The sequence below is a fragment of the Oreochromis aureus genome, linkage group 17, assembly GCF_013358895.1.
Source record: "Oreochromis aureus strain Israel breed Guangdong linkage group 17, ZZ_aureus, whole genome shotgun sequence".
NCBI lineage: Eukaryota > Metazoa > Chordata > Actinopteri > Cichliformes > Cichlidae > Oreochromis > Oreochromis aureus.
Window position 1 is genome coordinate 4,170,878 of NC_052958.1, and position 11,579 is coordinate 4,182,456.

Consider the following 11,579-nt stretch of genomic DNA (forward strand, 5'->3'; position numbering starts at 1 on the left):
TTTTTAGCTTTGGTTTATTAACCCAAATGTCAAGAAACTCTGAAAGCTACAGTCATGGTGAAAAGAAATTACACCCTCTTTAATGGTAAGGTTTTACATATTAGAGCAGAAAAAATAATCTAGTACTATATATATCTTAAAATTAATAAAATGCAACATCAGATGAACGACATCTGACACACATACTGCATCATAATATATCTGACAAAAACTAAGCCACAATGCAGAGGCAGCGTGCGAAAAATGAAATACACCCATACTAAATCCATAGGAATTAGCAGGGAGTGTAGCAACTGTGTGCGCCTAATTAAAAGTATTTGATTAACTGATTATCAGCAAGTGTGACCACCTCTATAAAAGCAGAAGCTTACAGGTCTGGAGCAGTGAGGTATGTGTTTTACACAATGCTAAGGAGGAAGAACATCAGCAATGACCTTAAAGAAGAAAAGAAATCCGAGAGCTACTCCTCAGGCGCTCTTTTTCCTAAAAAAGAACATGGCAGCATGGTTCAGGGTCACAGAGTTGAATCTGAACAAACCACAAGACGACCTGACCATTGTCCTTCAGAAAGACAACAGCGCCACATTTTGCAAAAGTTAAACATAGCACTTCAACACAACCACCTCATGACAATTGTCAAGCCCAGTGTCGGAGAGGTTACAATTTGGGCTTGTTTTCCAGCTACAGGACCCGGGCACCTTGCAGTCAGAGTCAATCACGAACTCCTCTGTATGCCAAAGTATTCAAGAGTAAGATATGAAGCCATCTTTCTGGCCAACAGTTAAAGCTTGGACCAAATTGTTTCATGAAATAACACCAGCTAATCTATAACAGAATGGCCGAAAAAGAAGAGTCTGGTGTTGCAGTGGTCCAAACTCCAGACATCAGCTCAATTAAAATACTGCGGCAGGATCTTAGCAGAGCTCTGCATAAACAAATAACTGCAAACCTCAATGAACTGAAGCAATGCTGAAAAGAGAAGGAGCCAAAATTGCTCCACAGGAATGTGAGAGACTGAAAAAGTCCACAGGAAAACATTATTTTGAGTTATTGCTGCTAAAGGTGGGTCTACAGCCTATTGAAAGATGCAGTGTAAGATTTCATAGCCCTATGAAAACTTCCCTTTTCAGAATCCAACTGTATCTTTTAAATGTCTGTGAGACTGACACCAGTTCTGCAGGCTGATGTTGATTGTAATAGCAGGAATCAATAACACTAAGCTGTGTTTATGTGATTTATTATGACACGAGACATCACTCTAAGAAATCTGTTCATTTACATAACATTTATGTTTGCCTTTTGTCTAACAGCACATGAATTTCTATTTCTCAAGAAACGTGAGCACGTGCCTACAAATATATACACTGAAATACATATTAATACCCCTCATCTGGGGCTCTCCTCAGCTCTTCCCAGGAGGGTGGAACGGATGCCCCTCTGGCCCCTGTGGATATCTGGGGGCCTGGATCTTCTCCATGCCTGCTTCATGCCCTGGGGGACGGGGCTATGGCTCCCCACACCCTCTAACAGATCGTTACATGGAGAAACCTTTTGAATACAAGTGCACCGATCCACACAGGTGTGCACACAGTTGTGTACACAGGTGTTCACTGTTCACAGACACAAACTACATCTTTCTTGGCTGCTTCCTCAAAGCACATTGTGCGCTGTCGGTCCTGGGTGCTGCACAACAACATTCAATATTTAGTATTTACTGTTATTTACACTTAGCTAGATTAATGCGATGGTGCTGTGTTTATTATGTTGCGCTCTTTTTTTGCTTGTTTTCTTTTTTTTTTCTCTCAACAGGTGATCCGCGAGATTTTTTTCTTTTTAAGTGCCCTTTCTCACTGTCCCTGTTCCCCTCTGTTTTTCTTTTCCTTCATCTTTCTTTCTCCCTTTCCTATCCCTCAGCCATGTTTGACCCACGGGTAACAACTGAAAATAAAATAAAATAAAATAAATAATAACAACAAAGGTCGATCAAGTGGACCAATAAGGCAAGACCGTGATGATCCACTTGGTAAAGTAAATCCGTTGGGTATCTTTGTTGGCCTTTAGACATCAATTCTGACGGCTAAAGAACCAAAACGGGACAGCCCCCCTCCAAAAACAAGAAAAAAAAGAAAAAAAGAAAAACATTTAAAAACTCACATATTACATTAAAGAAGCTTCAGTCAGTTGACAGAAAGACAGCTGCTTTAAGAAAATGAGTCCCGGCTGCTTATATGAATTATGAATGTTACAATCTGGACACCTCCGTGTAAACACTGGGGTAACTCATCTGGTGAAACGTTTTCTTTGAAATACAGCGGTCCCTCGTTTATCGCGAGAGTTACGTTCCAAAAATAACCCGCAATAGATGAAATCCACGAAATAGCCAACTTTATTCTTTACAATTATTATAGATGTTTTAAGGCTGTAAAACCCCTCACTACACACTTTAAACACTTTTCTCAGACAGGAATGAACATTTTCACACTTTTCTCTCTTGTTTAAACACTCAAAGTTCAAACCTTCTTAGAAAAAGAAATATTGTATTATGGGATTAAACCAAAGGCACCCGCAGGTGTCTTTCACAGTGCAAAACGTTTCGTCGACATCGATGTGTTTGTCGGGGAGAAAACTTACAAACATACAGTGCAGCACTTCAGAGTCACACTGCTAGCGATCGAAGTTTTATGTAAATTTGACAAGCTCAACGCATTCTGTACTGTACAGGGCACGGCACGGAGGAGATTGATTGACAATGGTCTACAGCCAATCAGGACGCAGAACACAATGCGCTGTTTAAAAGAAAAAGCATGCAAAAGGTGAACCGCGTTATATGGACAACTGTACAATAAAAATGTGACAGTGGGACAAAGCAGGCTTAAAACATATCCTGGGCTTACAAACAGTATATGAAACTAGAAAAATTTGCATTTCCTGCGAAAATGCTGTGTGGATGCCTTAACGCTGAAGTTGCCTGCTGAAAATGACTGAAAAAGATGAAAAGCTGCAAAAATTGTATGGCGGTAAAGAAACTGAAAAATTATGCTGAAAACAAGTGAAAAAACAGAAACTTTTGCTGAAAAGAGGTGAAAAGGCAAAGATTCTGCTTCAAAGGGGTACAGAAGTTCAAATTTCTACTGAAAAGAGGTGAAATGGTTTCCTCTGAAATGAGCAGAAGATACTGAGATTTGTATTGATAAGAGGTGAAAGGCTGAAAATTCTGCTTAAAATAGGTGAATCAGCAGAGTTTCTACTGAAAAGAGGTAAAGAAGTAGAACGTTGCACTGAAAACAGGTGAATCAGCAGAATGTCTGCTAAAAAAGAGATTTCTGTTGAAAACACCTGAAAAAGCTGGGATTTGTGCTGAAAAGGGGTGAAAACACTCACAATTCTGCTGAAACGGGGTGAAGAAGAGGTGTTGGGCTGTTGAGAAGAGTTAAATAAGTTGAACTGATATGTTTGAGTACAAATACTATGATTTGGCAATAATACTGCGTTTTAGCACAACTCCTGAGATTTGATTGAAATACTATGATTTAGAAGAAATATTATGACTTTGTACAAATACAATGATTTGGCACAAATACTATTATTTACCAGAAGTACAAGGTTTCTGCAAAAATACTATGATTTTGCAGAAATACTATGCATTAGTAGTAATACTATAACATCACAGATATATGATGATTTTGCAGACATTCTGGTTTTACACAAATACTATAATGTGGCAGTATACTATGTTTTAGCACAAATAGTATAATTTGCTATAAATACTATGATTTGGCACATATACTATATTCAGCAGATATACTATAACAAAACAGAAAGTCTATGACTTAGTAGTAATGCTATAACATAATAGATATACTATGATTTTGCAGACAGTCTATTTTTTTCCACAACTAGCACAATATGGCAGAAATACTATGATTTGGCACAAGTACTATGATTTAGTACAAATACCACGATTTGGCAATAATACTGGGTTTTAGCACAACTACTGAGATTTGGGTGAAATACAATGATTTAGAAGAAATACTATGACTTCGTACAAATACAATGTTTTGGTTCGAATAATATGATTTGCAAAAATTCTACGATTTCGCTCAAATACTATGAAATTGCAGAAATACTATGATTTTGAAGGAATACTATGATTTGGTAGAAATACAATGCCTTAGTAGTAATACTATAGCATAGCAGATATACTGTGATTTTGCAGACATAGTATGTTTTTGCACAAATACTACGATTTTGCTCAAATACTATGAAATTGCAGTAATACTATGATTTTGAAGGAATTCTATGATTTGTTAGAATTTGTTATGATTTGCTATAAATACTATGATTTGGCACATATACTATATTCAGCAGAGATACTATAACAAAACAGAAAGTCTACGACTTAGTAGTAATACTATAACATAATAGATATACTATGATTTTGCAGACAGTCTATGTTTTTGCACAACTAGCACAATGTGGCTGAAATACTATGATTTGGCACAACTACTATGATTTAATACAAATACTCTTATTGGCAGAAATACTATGCCTTAGTAGTAATACTATAACATAGCAGATATACTGTGATTTTGCAGACATAGTATGTTTTTGCACAAATACTACGATTTCGCTCAAATACTATGAAATTGCAGTAATACTATGATTTTGAAGAAATGCTATGATTTGGTAGAAATGCTATGGCTTAGTAGTAATACTATAACAAAACAGAAATTTTAATTGGGCACAAATACTCTAATTTGGCACAAATACCAGGATTTGGCAAAAATATACCATGATTTGGCACAAATACGATGATATGGCAGAAATACTATGATTGGGTACAAATACTATGAATAGGCACAAGCACTATGATTTAGCAGAAATACTATGTTTTAACATAACTAATATCTTTTGACAGAAATTTCTGCTAAAAGGTACTAGTTCTGCTTTTTAGCAGAAATACTGTAAAATACTATGATTCGGGATAAATACTATGATTTGGCAGATATACTGTAATCAGCACATATACTATAACATGACAGAAATTCCTCCACTTATTAGTAATACTATAGCTTAACAGAAATGTTATGTTTTGGCACAAAAACCATGATTTGGCAAAAATACTATGATTTAGCAGAAATACTATGATTGAGCAGAAGTACTAAGATGTAGTAGAAGTACTTTGATTTAACAGAAATACTATTATGGAGTAGTAATACTTTCTGCAATCAGAGGTACTGCTTCTGTCTGCTTCATCAGGCTGTGTACTTGTATGTATTTCTGCCATGGAGCGTTAAAAAGAATCTGAGGTCCGTATTAGACAAACTGCTAACATCATAAAACTTTGCAGAATTGTAATAAATTAGCAATATAAATTACAGGTCTGTGATAGTGTATAAATTTGTAGTGAAAAAAAACCATGTGGACCAAGGTGGAATTGAACCCACAACCTTTGGGCTGCAGACCCGTGTCATTACCAAATGCGCCACCGGCAAAGAGAGCCAGTGCCTGGAAAACAGGGAGATGAGCAGTCAGAATTAGATCGCGGTGAGAGGCGTAAAGCGCCGTTTTCTGGAGTTACAAAATGTCGTGTAACTCAAAAACTAGGTGGGATAGAAGTACAATTCCTTTACTGGGTGAATCAGCAGATTTTCATGAACTTGGACTGCGATAGCTCTTTGTACCTCCGTCGCAGAGATATGACGAGAGAAGAAACGGCTTCATTTTAAGAGTTTGAAAACAAACGTAATTTATGGCTCAACAGTAAGATGACAGTAAAAACTGCTCCAACCGTGAGTGTCAGCAGTGTCTGAAGATGAATTGGCACAAGCCTCTCATCTTAACTTTGCTTTATTAAAATTATTGTGGCATGCAGATGAATTCTGCAAAGAGACTCACAGGGAGAGATTGAGCCTGTATTTCCACCCCAAGCTGGTAGGTAGAGGGAGTTTTTTATTGAACATACTTGCTTGTGCCACAATGTGCTTCAAGGGTCAATAAAAGCATAACAGAACTCACTTATGGTACTGCATTCTTCCTATAAAACAATAACTGTCAGTGACTTTGTACCGTAGTATAAACACAACATTCAAGACAACAGTTAAAAGTAACGTAACCATAAACAATGAAACAAGAACATCTAAAATGCAGCACATGTCCCAAGGCATGATGGGAGAGAACTAGCTGTTCCCCCAACACGCCACATTATTTATGATTTATGATTTGGCAGAAACACTGGGACTTGGTATAAATACTATGATTTACATGAAATACTTTGACTTAGCAGAAATTCTGTAATCTAGCAAAAGCACTTCAGCATAGCAGAAATTCTATGATTGAGCAGAATTACTAGGATTTAGCACAAACACTATGATTTGTCTAAAAAACCCTTTATTTTGCAGTTATATTGTGATTTGGCAGAAATACTATGCTTTGGAACAAATACCAAGATTTGGCAGAAATACTATGAGCAGTAATAATATAACATAGCAGAGATACTGTTATTTTGTGGAAATACTATGCTTTGGCACAAATACCATGATTTGGCCAAAATACTATGATTTAGCAGAAATACTATGATTGAGCAGAAGTACTAAGATGTAGTAGAAGTACTTTGATTTAACAGAAATACTATTATGGAGGAGTAATACTTTAACATGGGAGAAATATTGATACAGACACACAAACATACACATACACAGAGCCTAAAGGGAACAGTGGCTGTTAAGAGTCTGGGCTTGGTATATCTAGGTCAGTTAAATTAGCTGCACCTGCTGTAATCAGCCCTTACGCACACAGACACAGAGAGAGGTATAAGTTTTCTGCAGTGTATTTCTCACATTCACATTCAGGATTCCCCTCGAACCTCCTGGTCTCAAGGCAGCCACTCATCTCACTGAGCCAAACTCATTCTCACAAAGAAGAGGTAGATAGACTGACAATTGTGCTGAAATTATCAGAAGCTGCTGAGAACTGTGCTGATAAGAGGCAAAAGGATGAAAATTTTGCAGAAAAGAGGTGAATCAGCAGAGTTTCTGCTGAAAAGAGGTTTTTTTTCTGAAAACCGCCAAAAAGCTGGAATTTGTGCTGAAAAGGGGTGAAAAAATGAAAATTTTGCTGAAAAGGGGTGAAGAAGCTAAAGTATACCAAATCAAAGTATTTGTGCCAAAACATGGTATTTCTGCCATATTGTGGTATTTGTGCCACAAAAGTTACAACATTACAACATGAATACGGATTAAAGATGAAAGAAACTGGCAACAAATTCCTCCACTACAAACCAGTCTGATACCACTTCTTTGCAGTGTTCACGTTTACTAAGGCACTACCCAAAAGGCGCCACAAGAGGGCACTCCAACACAAGAGATGACCTATGTACACTGATGCACTTAGTAACAGTCAGCCTCCTACTTAGCCACTACGTAATACAGCGATATTACAGTGTACAAATTCACATAAATTTGCAGGGGGAACAAACAAAGCAGGAACAAGCCCAAAACAATCAAATAACTGTGCTGCCATAGCTATCGCTAACTAGCACATACGCTAAAGGTAACTAAAACCAATACACACAAGTAGCAGGGTAAACATCTTAAGCATGGAACATTAACTCACGTTTATGTGACACACACCATCCCCAACAAATACAGGATGGGCTATTTGCTCCCCTTCCCAGCAGCTCTCTCCTCAATCGTTAGCCCAGGAACGAAGGAAGACCATCTAGCTCAGAAGTCCCATGAATTCCCTCACTGCTCAGAGGCTGCTGGGTAAAGTAGCTCACACTAATACAGGTTTTTCTACAAGCACAATTACTATAACATAGCAGAAATGCTGTGATTTTGTTGAAATACTATGCTTTAGGACAAATACTATGATTTGGCAGAAATACTATGTTTTAGGACATATACTATGATTTGGCTCAAATACTATGATATAGCAGCAATACTATGTTTTGGTACAAATGCTGCGCTTAGGCACAAATATTATGATTTGGCAGACACTATGATTTAGCAGAGATAATATGATTTGGCAGAAATACTAAACTTTGGCACAAATACAATAATTGAGTACTTTAAGATGAGAGAAATACTATGATTTTGCAGAAATACTATGTTTTTGCAGAAACACTGTAATTTCACTCAAATACTATGAAATAGCAGTAATACTATGATTTGGCAGAAATACTATGTTTCAGTACAAATACTATGACAAAGCAGAAATACTATGACTTAGAAGTAATACTATAACAAAAGGGATTCCTCAAAATTCTATGAAATTGCAGTAATTCTATGATTTGGCAGAAATACTGTACTTCATTACAAATACAATGCTTTGGTACAAATACTATATTTTGATTTGAATACTATGATTTGGCACGAGTAGTATGATTTAGTACAAATACTACGAATTGGCAGAAATACTGTGACTTAGTAGTAATAGTATAACATAACAGATATAGACTGTCTGCAAAATCATACTATGTTTTTGCACAACTAGCACAATATGGCAGAAATACTATGATTTGGCACAAGTACTATGATTTAGTACAAATACTCTTATTGGCACAAATACTATGTTTCAGTACAAATACTACGATTTGGCAATAATACTGGGTTTTAGCACAACTACTGAGATTTGGGTGAAATACTATGATTTAGAAGAAATACTATGACTTCGTACAAATACAATGTTTTGGTTCAAATAATATGATTTGCAAAAAATACTATGATTTGGTACAAGTACCATGATTTAGTACAAATACTACAATTTCGCTCAAATACTATGAAATTGCAGTGATACTATGATTTTGAAGGAATACTATGATTTGGTAGAAATACTATGCCTTAGTAGTAATACTATAACATAGCAGATATAATGTGATTTTGCAGACATAGTATGTTTTTGCACAAATACTACGATTTCGCTCAAATACGATGGAATTGCAGTAATACTATGATTTGGAATGCTATGATTTGGTAGGAATACTATGCCTTAGTAGTAATACTATAACATAACAGATATACTATGATTTTGCAGAAATTCTAATTCAATTCAATTCAATTCAATTTTATTTATATAGCGCCAAATCACAACAAAAGTCGCCTCAAGGCGCTTTATATTGTACAGTAGATAGCACAATAATAAATACAGAGAAAAACCCAACAATCATATGACCCCTATGAGCAAGCACTTTGGCGACAGTGGGAAGGAAAAACTCCTTTTAACAGGAAGAAACCTCCGGCAGAACCAGGCTCAGGGAGGGGCGGCCATCTGCTGCGACCGGTTGGGGTGAAAGAAGGAAAACAGGATAAAGACATGCTGTGGAAGAGAGACAGAGATTAATAACAGATATGATTCGATGCAGAGAGGTCTATTAACACATAGTGAGTGAGAAAGGTGACTGGAAGGAAAAACTCAATGCATCATGGGAATCCCGGCAGCCTCACGTCTATTGCAGCATAACTAAGGGAGGATTCAGGGTCACCTGGTCCAGCCCTAACTATATGCTTTAGCAAAAGGAAAGTTTTAAGCCTAATCTTGAAAGTAGAGATAGTGTCTGTCTCCTAATCCAAACTGGAAGCTGGTTCCACAGAAGAGGGGCCTGAAAACTGAAGGCTCTGCCTCCCATTCTACTTTTAAATACTCTAGGAACAACAAGTAAGCCTGGAGAGCGAGAGCGAAGTGCTCTAATAGGGTGATATGGTACTACAAGGTCATTAAGATAAGATGGGGCCTGATTATTTAAGACCTTGTATGTGAGGAGCAGGATTTTGAATTCAATTCTGGATTTAACAGGAAGCCAATGAAGGAAGCCAAAACAGGAGAAATATGCTCTCTCTTTCTAGTCCCTGTCAGTACTCTTGCTGCAGCATTTTGGATCAGCTGAAGGCTTTTCAGTGAGTTTTAGGACATCCTGATAATAAAGAATTACAGTAGTCCAGCCTGGAAGTAATAAATGCATGAACTAGTTTTTCAGCATCACTCTGAGACAGGATATTTCTAATTTTAGAGATGTTGCGCAAATGGAAGAAAGCAGTCTTACATATTTGTTTAATATGTGCATTGAAGGACATGTCCTGGTCAAAAATGACTCAAGGTTCCTCACAGCATTACTGGAGGCCAAGGTAATGCCATCCAGAGTAAGAATCTGCTTAGATACCATATTTCTAAGATTTTCAGGGCCGAGTACAATAACCTCAGTTTTATCTGAATTAAGAAGCAGAAAGTTAGCGCCATCCAGGTCTTTATATCTTTAAGACATTCCTGCAGTTTAACTAATTGGTGTGTGTTACCTGGCTTCATGGATAGATAGAGCTGCGTGTCATCTGCATAGCAGTGAAAATTTATGCTATGTCTTCTAATGATGCTGCCTAAGGGAAGCATGTATAATGTAAATAGAATTGGTCCTAGCACTGAACCCTGTGGAACACCATAACTGACCTTAGTGTGTGAAGAGGACTCTCCATTTACTTGAACAAATTGGAGTCTATTAGATAGATATGATACAAACCACTGCAGTGCAGTACCTGTAATACCTACAGCATGTTCTAATCGCTCTAATAGGATATTATGGTCGACAGTATCGAACGCTGCACTGAGGTCTAGCAGGACAAGCACAGAGATGAGTCCACTGTCAGAGGCCATAAGAAGATCATTTGTAACCTTCACTAAAGCTGTTTCTGTGCTGTGATGAGCTCTGAAACCTGACTGAAACGCTTCAAATAAGCCATTCCTCTGCAGATGATCTGTTAGCTGTTTGACAACTACTCTTTCAAGGATTTTTGATATGAAAGGAAGGTTGGAGATTGGCCTATAATTAGCTAAGACAGCTGGGTCTAGAGATGGCTTTTTAAGTAAAGGTTTAACTACAGCCAGCTTGAAGGCCTGTGGTACATAGCCGATTATTAGAGATAGGTTGATCATATTTAAGATCGAAGAATTAATTAATGGCAGGACTTCTTTGAGCAGTTTTGTAGGAATGGGGTCTAAAAGACACGTTGATGGTTTGGAGGAATTAATTATTGAAGTTAACTCAGAAAGATCAATTGGAGAAAAGAGTTAAACTTAACATCGATGGTATTAAAAGTAGCTGTAGATAATATTACATCTGTGGGATGATTATTGGTAATTTTTTCTCTAATGATAAAAATTTTATTTGTGAAGAAGTTCATGAAGTCATTACTAGTTAACGTTAAAGGGATTGTTGGCTCAGTAGAGCTCTGACTTTTTGTCAGCCTGGCTACAGTGCTGAAGAGAAACCTGGGGTTGTTCTTATTTTCTTCAATCAGTGACGAATAGTAAGATGTTCTGGCTTTATGGAGGGCTTTCTTATAAAGTAGCAAACTATTTCTCCAGGCTAAATGATGATCCTCTAAATTTGTGACACGCCATTTCCTCTCCAGCTTACGAGTTATCTGCTTTAGGCTACGTGTTTGAGAATTATACCACGGAGTCAGGTACTTGGATTTGAGGCCTTAGTTTTCACAGGAGCTACAGTATCCAGAGTCGTGCGTAGTGAGGAGGTAAAATTATTAACAAGATAATCGACCTCTGTTGGAGTAGCGTTCAGATAGCTGCTC